The 11,679-nt window shown below is 38.8% G+C and overlaps 1 protein-coding gene across 2 annotated transcripts in view; it reads right to left on the minus strand.

The window, feature by feature from the left end:
• The window catches only part of slc8a2b (solute carrier family 8 member 2b), a 159,773-nt gene that overhangs the window by 71,916 nt on the left and 76,178 nt on the right, over positions 1-11,679 (minus strand). For both annotated transcript variants that reach the window (XM_046072948.1, XM_046072947.1), the window contains one exon: positions 1,149-1,208. The gene's annotated coding sequence lies outside the window, so the exon portion shown is untranslated. The remainder of the gene's footprint in view (positions 1-1,148; positions 1,209-11,679) is intronic.

An 11,679-nucleotide genomic window follows, 5' to 3' on the forward strand; every position in this document is an offset into this window, starting at 1 on the left:
CCCTCTCCACCCCACACACACACACACACACACACACACACACACACACACACACACACACACACACGCACACACATTAAATTAACTAGTGCAAAGCAATACAAAGGCACACACATCCACACAGTAATGGCCCCACAATGGCGCCCATTCATCACAACTTGGCCATTGGTTGCCTGGGGATATAACTAATGAGCCATTGCTTTTGCCCAGAATGCATTGCTATAGCCCTCAAACTCTTGGTAACTGGTCGGCACGCGTGTGTGACCCTGCATGTTTGTGTTCATGTGTCTGTATGTGCATATTGGATCTCAAATTGTATTCTATTTCTCAATGTACTTCATCTGCACTGTATACATCTGATTGTTGAGTGTACTGTGTGTGTGCACAGTGTCAGTTCATGTGAGTGTGAGTCAGAATGGCCCATTTGTTAGAAAATTGATGAAATCTAATAATCACACTCTTCTTAGTCAGTGTTTTCTCTAAATCCCTCAGCAGTATCAATATAAATCTATATATTAAATTAATATATTAGATAATAATATTTTAAAGGTAAAAAGTGTTGCAGGATGTCTGTTGCAATTAGCATGTAAGTAAAAAGAATCAAAACCAAAGCTGACACCATCTTTTCTACAGTTTAAATTCTGCAGGCTGAGGGTTCCCTGCTGGGTGCCAGATCACTGAATCACAACCCACATCTCAAAATTTATGAAATTGCTGCTCTTGTGACGGGTTTTGTAGAAGCAACCTTTAATACAACTAACTTTAAGTGAGGTTAAGTTTGTCCTCACAAGAGGAGGCAATTTAAATGATCCACTGATGCTTGTGGTTGTTGACTTTGTAAGGGGAAGTTTTCTAAAAGCTGTGAGTTGTAACGTATACTGATGTTTATACTGTATTAGACATTAGCTAGTAGCCAACTAGCACTACCTACATGATAGAAATACAAGGTATATCTCACAACAAGAAAACTGAGGTGGATCTGATCCAGAAAACAGTGTGTGTTAAGCATGCAATCTACGTCTTAAAGCTTGAGACTTTTGACTCTACACCTCTTCTTCCCTGCCTCCTCTCGATGCAGTATTTGGCCAAATTTCTGCGAAACCCAAGAGAAGGAAATATGAGCAGAAAAACTAAAAAGCAAAACTCACCACTAGTCTCAGGTGCTCCTTTTTCAACTCTTGATCCGCATAGAGTTACTCACTGGCAAGCTACAGAGAGAGAGAGAGAGAGAGCGAGAATAACAGATGAGAGGATCTCACTTTTGATGTTGTTTTAAACATTTCACAGCTAAGACAGAGGCAAACCGCAGACACACATGAGGAACAAAAAGAAAACACACCAAGCTTCTAGCATTAATATTGAGTACCACATCCCACATAAGCTCAAGGACAGAGGACAGGGAGAAAGATAGAGAGAGTGATGAACAAAAGGAGACTGACAGATGGCAGGAATACAGAAAGTGAGAAGGGAAGAGAGTAGAAAAGGAGGGATATGGGACAGTGATTAGGTCTCATTTTTGAAGATGTCAGTTAATTAGATGAGCAATTATCTCCAGAGATTGGCCACGGATAATAAGCACAATCACAAATACACACACAAACTGAAGTATGTGTGTGTGCGCAGTTTTTTCCACCAGCGAGTTGATAATAACAGCTGGCATGAGAATAGAGGGACGAATGGAGTGATGAAGAGAAGCAGCGTGATACAGATGTTTCGGTGTGCTGATTTATTGGGTTGATTGTGGCCTTTTTATTAAATATCAATAATTGGTGAGATTACTCTCTGACCACAGCCACATAAAAACTGTTTCTAACTTGTGATGAAATTCTGCTTTACAGAGCCGGTAAACCTGAAGGAATTTCATTAGCGCTTTAGTGTCTCACAGTGGCCCACAAACATTTTTATGGGCTTTTACACTCAGTCTGCAATAACATTTTCAGGGTAACGTGGACTGTTTATAACCTCAGCAGAATATTCCAGGATACACATTCAAGTATTACTCAGGAGGTAGAGTGGTTTGCCCGTTAACTAGAAGGTCGGTGGTTCAATCCCCAGCTCCTCCAGGCTGCATGTCAAAGTGTCCTTGGGCAAGATACTGAACCCCGAATTGCTGCTGGTGGCTCTTCCGCCAGTGTGTGAATGTTAGGTTCTTTTTGAGCACTTAGGCTCAGTGTATAAATGTGAGTGAATGGTGAATGCAGATGTAGTGTAAAAGCGCTTTGAGTGGTCGAAAAGACTAGAAAGGCGCTATAACAATACGGAGCATTTGCATAAATTTAATATATGCTAAACCTGCATCTATAAATTGTTCTTTCTTTATTACCATCTATGGTCAGAAACTCCTTATTTTTGTATTTGTAATATATATATATATATATGTATGTGTGTGTGTGTGTTTGTGTATATATATATATATATATATATGTATATGTGTATGTGTGTATATATATATATGTTTCTCTTTTTAGGAATTATTCAATAAGGTATATTTATTCATGGAAAAATATTGTAATTTAGTTTTGTCATGTCCCCAGAGAATGAATGAACTATGTTCATGGGCTGGATCCAGGACCCGATCCATGAGGTACCTGGTACATTTTTTTTTAACTTTACCACCAGGAGGTTCCCCTCAAACTGCGAACAAATTTGTGTTCTGTGTCAAAAAGTGGATAGTGTGCACATCCAGCCAGGTGCAGGACAGTGAAAAAAACCTTGTAGGTCAATACGTTGCATCAAGCTTGCAAATTTTAGTGTTTTCAACTTCTCCTTTCCAAACAAAATGTAAATAGGTGGGACAAATTTCACCTCTTATTTTAACAGAAGATGAACACAATGTTTACAGGAAGTAAATGGTTAATTTTTTTTATTTACATTTGTTTTTTTGCCAACTTAAGGCTCCATTAAACAACTGATCAGAGGAGGATGAATTAAGAGATAGGCTACTGAGGGCTGCACTGTATACAATAAACGACAAAAAGAAAGTAGCTGCATTTCATGTATTATGTCCAGAAAGCAGAGCATCCAGCTACTGATTTGAGACATAACTGGAGATTTAAAGTCGTCCATCGCTCTTCACAAGGTCTTAACCTCTATTAGCAGGTTGATGAAGCCTCTTCTTCACTCTGTCAATAGCTCTTTATTGGCTGAGAGGGACGGCTGGTCGGATAGATGACCTACTGCTCTGCAAGGGTAACTCATCTGATACGACTCAGTGGATCGACACGTTGTAAACACACACACTGACACAAACAAACACGCAGACACACAAGCACAGGCATGTACGTTACTTTCTTATAGGGCTGCACAATTAATCTAATCGCAATCGCGATGTTGCCATGTGTGATTACATAACCGCAAAAAGTGTGCAATTTAATAAAACAGTAAAGGTGTGTGTGTGACTCTCTCTTCTCGGTGTGCGCTGCAGTCTGCTCATTATCTCCGCCCACACCGAGCTCTTGCATGTGCCTCTAAAAACATATAAGCCTATGTACAATGAGACATATGATTTACGAGCATTGTGCCAGATACTTTTAAGACAACAACCTACCATAACCCCCTGTGACAGAGACAGAGAGATGTCGGCAGCAGCTAAAGCGGTAAGACCGAAGAAAACGGGGAGAATATAAGGAAGGTTTTGGGTTTGGTTCGCTGCCATTTAACGTTAGCTGTATCGGTGCCTTTAGTTCTTCAACATGTTCAACTTTTCACAGAGCCGACTTGTCACTTTTCGTCAACTGACCAATCACAGCCTGGATGGGGCGGGACATTAAAAAAAGTTTGACGTGCTACAGCAAATCATTAAATGTTGAACAATAGCCTATATGATTACTGACAAGTTAGTACTTAGCATTAACAAATTAGAGACCAATGTAGAGCCTTTTGCTTGCACAAGGAAAAACAACCCACAGAAATGAAAAAGCTGTAACTGGATATAATATTCAACTAGTGGTAAAAAGTATTATATGTATATATAATTTTTATATAAACTATTGTATGTAATATATTATTGTTATACTAACAGTAAACTATTAAATAAACATTATACTCTTTATTTAATACACTCATGTACAGTTCCTCCTCCAGGTTGTGGATGTGCTCCTTCTAGCTGCCTCCTCTGTAGAGCAACACGCTCCCCTTGTACTGTTTTACATGTTATTTTTATAAATATTGTTATTGTTTAACTTAGCTCAAGTTGAGAAATACACATTTTGTGCATTTTACTTGATATTTAAGCAAGTAGACTCATTGTACCATTTGCTCTATTATAATCGAATCGCAATATTGTCCACAATAATCGCAATAAAAAAAAATATGACTTTTTCTCCAAATTGTGTAGCTCTACTTTCTTTCTGCCTTCACTGGAATTTATCCTTTTCATTCACCAAGAGTACATTCACGTGATGATTTAGATAATGTTTACCAGATTAATTAATTAATGAAGTAATCTGGTAAACAGTGTGATTATCATTAGTCTTCCTTAAGCTTCAACCATTATGTCTGTAAAAATTACTTGTGGATCAGGCCCTGGGTGGTGTGTGTACATTTTAAGATGTCTCATTGAGGTTTAGACCTTGAGAGTGAGGACATTTATGGAATCCAGGAGTGTTTGCCTCTTAAAATGGCTGCTGGAGGGTAATATTTGGTAAATATTGATCATTTTTATAATTAATAGCTGTAAAATTATGTATATGTGTGTGTGTAATGCTCTCTGAAACACACATGCTTTTGAAACTGTTGCCTTGATCACATTGGACAATGTTAAGTGCTTCACAGGCCTCAGGTGTGTTTAAATGTGTAATTAAAGGGCCGTGACCTTGTCTGTGATCTAATAAACATCAGGTTTTTTCTTCCACTCCTCTCCTCCTCGTTCTTCTCTCAGGCCGTGGATGACGTAAATGTCTCGGCTAAAGGTTGACACCAATATGTTCGTTATGGAGGCATTCATCAAGAGTGGAGACACTAAAGTTCACTGCCAAATAATCTCCTTGTCTGTGCCATCTCTCTAATCGCTGTGCTCTTTTACCCTGCATAACTCCTTCCTTTGTTTCCTCAGCTACATGGTAGTACAGTTCAGTTATGCATCACCTCACCTCTCTATGCCTCTTCATCTCTGTCTCCCCTTGGAACCATCTGACAGTATTTCTAAAGGTCGAGTCACGCAACATATTGAAAATGACACCCACTAAACTGCACCAAAAAACAATATGTTCTTCAATAACAAATCTATCCAATACATTTTCTAATTTGGCTGAATGTTGGGTCACTGTGGCAACAAAGCTCCTTTTTCTCTACATGTCCAGAGATGTACCGGGAGTGAAATTCAGCCCGGGACTGAGCTTTTATGCAAGCGCCCCTTGGGGGCACGGAGAAAGATTTTTTTCAGTTATTTTAATACATATAGTGTTTTTGTTGTATACAGTAAATCAGATTAATACTGAAGACCTTCAATAAACTTTATGATGACTGATGCCTGAGTCAGTCAGAGTGCTAAATTATACTTAAATATCATCAAAAACTACAATGCTGTACCATAAAATAGAGCAGTGTGTATATGTGTGTGCATAAAAACAAATACCTCATCTTCAGCTCTGAAGATTTTCATCTCATTTTCTAATTCTATCTATGCATCATATGATTGCCTACTCAGCCCTACAAACTGTCCCAGTACCTGTCACTGTTTTATCTGGTTGCACTGACCTTCTCCCGCTTCTCTTCCTCATCATTCTCCTGCAACACCTCCTGTTTCTCCTCTAATTCCTCTCCCTCCTTATCAACATGACTGGGGTCATTATCACCCTGTCCTTCTCCATCACCGTAGACATATAGGATGTTGTCACTCAGGTTTAGGGATCCTGCTGTGAATAGTCAGGTGGTTTGTGTGTGACTGTAGAGAGCATCACAACATAGCGGATGAGGCAAAGCAGTGAAAGGTCTAGAGTGAAGCAATTTTCAGGAGAAAATGATCTCTTCTGTCCTCCACAGCTCACTGTTAACAATTTCCATCACTGCAAAAATCAATCACATTATGACAGAGTTGTTCACTTTCTCTCTCCAGGGGAGGTTTTTCTGGGATCCAAACTTGGCTACAACAGTCTCAAACATGCTTCTCTTTCTTTTTAACCAAACACGATTAACTAAATTTGACTATCTTCATATCGTCTTTTATCAGTCATTGGAGCGTTTCTGACCCAACACGTACGTCAAAAAACATTCTTCCATGTTGTGCGGCTCACTGAACGTGTACATTACTGTCACTAATCTTAATGGAAACAGACTTTACATTAAGAGGCTGTCACACATGGACTACTGGTCACCACAATAAACATTTGTGAGTGAGAAAGCTCTAATAACCAGACAAAAAACAGCTTTAAAACAATCAACTTTATCTCACATTTAATTTAAAATTCCTGCTTCCTATCTCAAGGTGGTTACTGTCACAGTCTAAGTAGCTTAAAGCAATAAACAAAATGGGGGGAAAAATCTATTGAGTGAAATCCACTTGGTAAGAAAGCAATACTCTCATTGATGGTATCACCACCTCCTCTACACCAAGCCACAAAAAAGGTTGCTCTAATTTACTAATTGGAAATAGCTGCAGTATCGGCAGTTTGTTTGTGCAGCCTCAGGTTTTCATCAGCACTTTGCTTTTCATGTAATAAATTGGATATATTTTAAAAGCGTTTCTGGCTTTTGGAAAAAAATTGACAACTATCTGAATTTGGCCCTAGAAGAGGGGGACTGGGCAATAAATACTACAGCTGTGATCATCCAGAAAAATGTAACAAAGTCTAACACAACAAATAATAGCAATCTGTAAACAAGCACTTAATTGGGTCAACAGGTTTTTATAAGGTGCAACAGTACTGTTTCTAATTTGAAGCTTGAGAATGTGTCCAGTGGAAATGTTTTTGACCAAGACTTTCCTGCATCTCTATCCCCCATCTGAATGTCCGCCTTAATTTAAATGCAAATACTTGCAGCAAAGGTGTAGATGGACCCATTATGTAAAAAAGATGGGAGCAAAAAAATCACTTGAAGTTGTGGAGGTTTAGACAGACAAGCAGGAGAATAGCTGGCTACATGCATGCATACATATAGGGTCATAATGCAACAGCGAAAAAAAAAAAAGTGGCACTCTGAAAACACACGAAAAGTTCTTTACTCAATGTATTTGAAAAACCCACAGGTTTCAGGGAGAGCAGACAGAGATCTGCAGAAAAATAAATGCTGCTCTCACAGTTATCACAGAGAAAGCTACGCTGCAATGCTTTTAATTTATTTGTCCTGACAAGTCCATTGGCTGGAATCTCCTTGTAAATTTGTTCATGCTGCAACTGTCAGTGACCCAGCACTGAACCATGGGTGGTGAATGTCAACACCACTGACTTTGGTTGACATCACGTGATGAGAAGGAGATTAAAGAGAGTTGAGGGCTGTGATTAAGGCAGCAAGAGATAACTTTAAATTAAATTCACTCCCAGATCCTCCAGACCACTCACTAGTGAAGCAAAACACAGTTTGTAAGAAGAACACTAAAACTAAACTCCTGTCAGCAGTCATGAAGAAAGGGGGGTCACCAATATTCAAAAGTCACTCCCACAGGGACTAACACAACAGCTGATTGAGTGTTGCTCATTCCCAGTGAAGATATTCTTGGCCAATCTGGAGAATCAAGCTGGCAGCTCTGTGCTCACTTCTGTAAGATTTACCAAGTGAAGGAGCCCAGATGGACATGCATTAAACAACAGACCACAATTTTAACAAATTCTGCTGTGACAATGGACTGAATTACTTAACTTGACTTGTGTTGTTGAGGAGACAACAGCGGAGACAGAGAAAATTGTCAACGAAATATTCTTTCTCTCAATGTGCTGTCTTCTCTGGGGAGTAAAATTTCAGCAAACAAGACTAAAAGTCTACAGCTACCCTAGCAGCTCTGTGAGGTAGTATTTCAGGGGTCGGCAACCTATGGCACGCGTGCCAGCGTGGGCTCGCAGAGACATTTTATTTACTCAAACCTACAATATTCACATATGCCGCTACGTTGTTTAATATTACATTAAGTTAGTGAAAAACCCATCATGATTAATTCATTTTGACATTATTATTAAGGTTGTCAAAATAATAGAAATATAGAAAAAATAACGCCTTATATTTTAACGCAGGATTAATCATAGTGGGGTACTTTATTATCCGTGACCTGACTGGCCGACCGGCCGGTCAGCTGTAGAAGTACAGTGGTGGCTTGCAAACTGAGGAGGCAGGTGTCATCCTAAAGTTTCTTGAAGATATTCAATACCACGAAAAGTATTTAAATAAAAATTGTTGTGACATTGTTATTGCATATGAACAGTGGAAAAAAAACTTTATGGGAAATTAAGATGTTTAGCTAAATAAGTTTATTTATTATCATTGATGCACTGATCTTCCAAAATCTATTTGAATTAGAATATTTGAAATGCTTATAACGACAAATATTGATGTACGTGATATATTACGATTCATTCAATTAATTCATTACAAAACTACAAACAAGTTACAAAACTTGTAATTAGTTAGATTATTTTTTTTTATTGCTTGAAAGCCCTATTTATTATATGTCTATTATTATTATTATTATTATTATTAACAATGTCAAAGTTCAATTAAAATCTGACTAACTATCGGTGCATAAATTAAAAATAAATGACATGACAACAAACACTGCTGGCACACTGGATGTCTTCAACTTTGTATTCTGGCACTCATCACAGAAAAGGTTGCCGACCCCTGCAGTAGTTAGTCACAGTAGTGCTTTAAGCTAAATGGTAAAGTCAGCATGCTAACATGCTCAAAATGAAAATGTTATCAAGCTAATATCATTAGTAATGTTAACCATGTTCATCATCTTATTTTAGCATGTTAGTATGTTCAATTCATACAAAGTACAGCTGAGGCTGATGGGAATGTCATTAGTTTTGCAGGTATTTGGTCCTAAACCAAAGATGTGGATACATTAAAATTCTGATCTGATGATGGTGCTAAATGAAAAGCCAAGGATCACCAGAATGATTACAAATCATCCAAAATTGAGACATAAATGTCTGTAACAAACTTTGGAGCAATCCATGAGCTGCTGTTTTTGGTAGATGAAAAGTCAATGTATCTCCAAAGCCATTGGGATTCACCTTTCTGGGCTCGATGGGCTATTATCCATCCAATGATTGGACAGATATTTCAGTCAGGGCCAAAGCGGTGGATCGACCATTCCTAGTGTTACGCTGCTAGTGTGGCTTAAAATAAACTGTACCTCATTTTGAGACCCATTTAAAATCCTTTAAAGACCCACATTTTGACACTCTTCCTTTAGACTACTACTAAGCCACGACTGTGCATAAGCCCAACAAGGCCAGAACACTAAAAGCCCACCAGTTTAAATCAAATGCTGTGAAATTAAAGTAGGCTACTTTAAATGTAAATTTCGTTTGGAAATGACCTTTATTTTTGACATTAAAACCTGAATGCAGATCTCTTTAATCACCAAACTCGGTGGGACATGGATTGAAGCACCAAAAACAATCAGCTTTAAGTACTTTTAACAGTCCTTTTAAACTCAGTTTAGAAAGAAATCAGGGAGCATAACTTGATGATACAGCACTGCCCCTCTGCGCCTTTGAGTAAACCCCTCACATCGAACTGCTCAGCGATCAAGATATCAGTGGTTATGCTGGGCAGCTTCAAAATGTGAAACTACTCATGTTTATTAAAGGTGTGACTTTGTGTCCATACTGTATGCTGTCTGCCTCTATATTAGTGTTTACAAGTTTGTGTGCATTTTACAAAAGCTTTAAACAGTTATAGAGTGAATATATTCTAATGCGATGTTTAATGTCTAGTAACAATTAAGAAGAGTTCTACTCAAACTAACACAAATTTCTCAAACTATCAAACTGACTGTCAAGTCCGACTGGTCAGATATGCAAAGGGTAAAATCTTTTTTAAAAAGTGATGAACAGATTGCACTAGTGTGTCCATTCTGTGCTCTATAAACCATTTTAAAGCAGTTGGACATTTTACTTTTTACACAGTTCAGACTTTGAGCAATATTCCTCATTTCACAAAATTTCATGGGGCCGGGTCTCTGCTACAGCTGTCAGGTGAACAACATCTGACAAGTGCTTCTGTCAAAGGCAGTTTGACAACATCAGTTTACAACATATTATGCCTTTTCTGTGTTGTAAGACCAACGGTTTCAAAGAAAGGAGAAAGGTCCTTTCTCGGAGGATATAGTGTGAGTGTAACTATGATATGGACATCACTTGGGTCAAGGAGAATTGATACTGTTTATCTAAAATCAAGAAATCTTCCACATCAAGAAATCTTCATCACTACAGTCACATTTGAGATGGGAAAGTGTTGTTAAACCCACAAATAAAAGTATTTCCAGAATTTCTACATGCACTAGTTTAGTTAAAAGGTGAATATGAAACTTTGCACCAGGCATCTAAAAGTTTTTTATTTTCTGTAAAGTGCAGGAAATAGGAAAAACCTGAATAAACAAGTGGATAAACATAAGAAACGCTGATGCCTCTGCACAGAATACAAGGGCTCACTAAATGGTTTGATGAGTATACAAACAGTGGGAATCATACGCTACTGAACCAGTAACAGCAGAGATCATCACCCAACTGAACACCCAAGCTCATCATTAAAACACCACATGAGGGAATATCTTGTGGAGTTCATCCCTACATTAAACAGACTTGGAGAATCTATGTAAAGGGGCACTGAAGTAAGAACACCTTACTGAAATCATTCACTCATCTGTAGTTTAATAAAGCACTGAAACGAGTAATAGACAGTATGTGATACACTGAATCCGTATTGCTGCTGATACTGACCTTATTAAGTGGGTCGGGTATTGACCAGGAAGTCACAGGTCTACATTACAGTTTTTCTCAATTGCTTAAATATAAAAACCAGGCTTTTAAACTAAAATTTCAAAACCAATCATGCCATTTATCATATATTACAGCCTAAACACTATTCCCCTGTTTTGACACATGATTCATATTTGTTGAACTGTCATTGCAAAACAGTACATACAAATCCCTTAATTTCTCATTGCCTGCACCATGTGGTCATTTAGAAAGCACTAAGATTCAATATTATTCACTCAAGCCGCCATAGGTTGAGCTCAATTAGCACACAGCTACCCAGGCAGAAACACAAGGAGTCATAACTGATAACGCACCAATCAGAACCTGCAGTAGATAAAAGGCTTGAGTCAATGTGAAGGAAAAGGTCAAGGACACTGGAGAGGAGGAGGAGGAGGAGGAGGTGGAGGAAGAGGAGGAAGAGGAGGAGGAGGAGCAGGAGGGAGGGGAGGAAGTGGAGGAGGTGGAGGAGGAGTAGGGAGAGGAGGAGGTGGAGGAGGAGGGAGAGGAGGAAGAGATTAAGGAAGAGGAACAGTAGGATGTGGAGGAGGAGTAGGGAGAGGAGGAAGAGGAGGAAGAGGAGGAGCAGGAGGGAGAGGAGGAGGTGGAGGAGGAGTAGGGTCATAATTGATAACGCACCAATCAGAACCTGCAGTAGATAAAAGGCTTGAGTCAATGTGAAGGAAAAGGTCAAGGACACTGGAGAGGAGGAGGAGGAGGTGGAGGAAGAGGAGGAAGAGGAGGAGGAGCAGGAGGGAGGGGA

Source organism: Micropterus dolomieu, linkage group LG17 (genome assembly GCF_021292245.1).
Source record: "Micropterus dolomieu isolate WLL.071019.BEF.003 ecotype Adirondacks linkage group LG17, ASM2129224v1, whole genome shotgun sequence".
In the NCBI taxonomy this organism is placed as follows: domain Eukaryota; kingdom Metazoa; phylum Chordata; class Actinopteri; order Centrarchiformes; family Centrarchidae; genus Micropterus; species Micropterus dolomieu.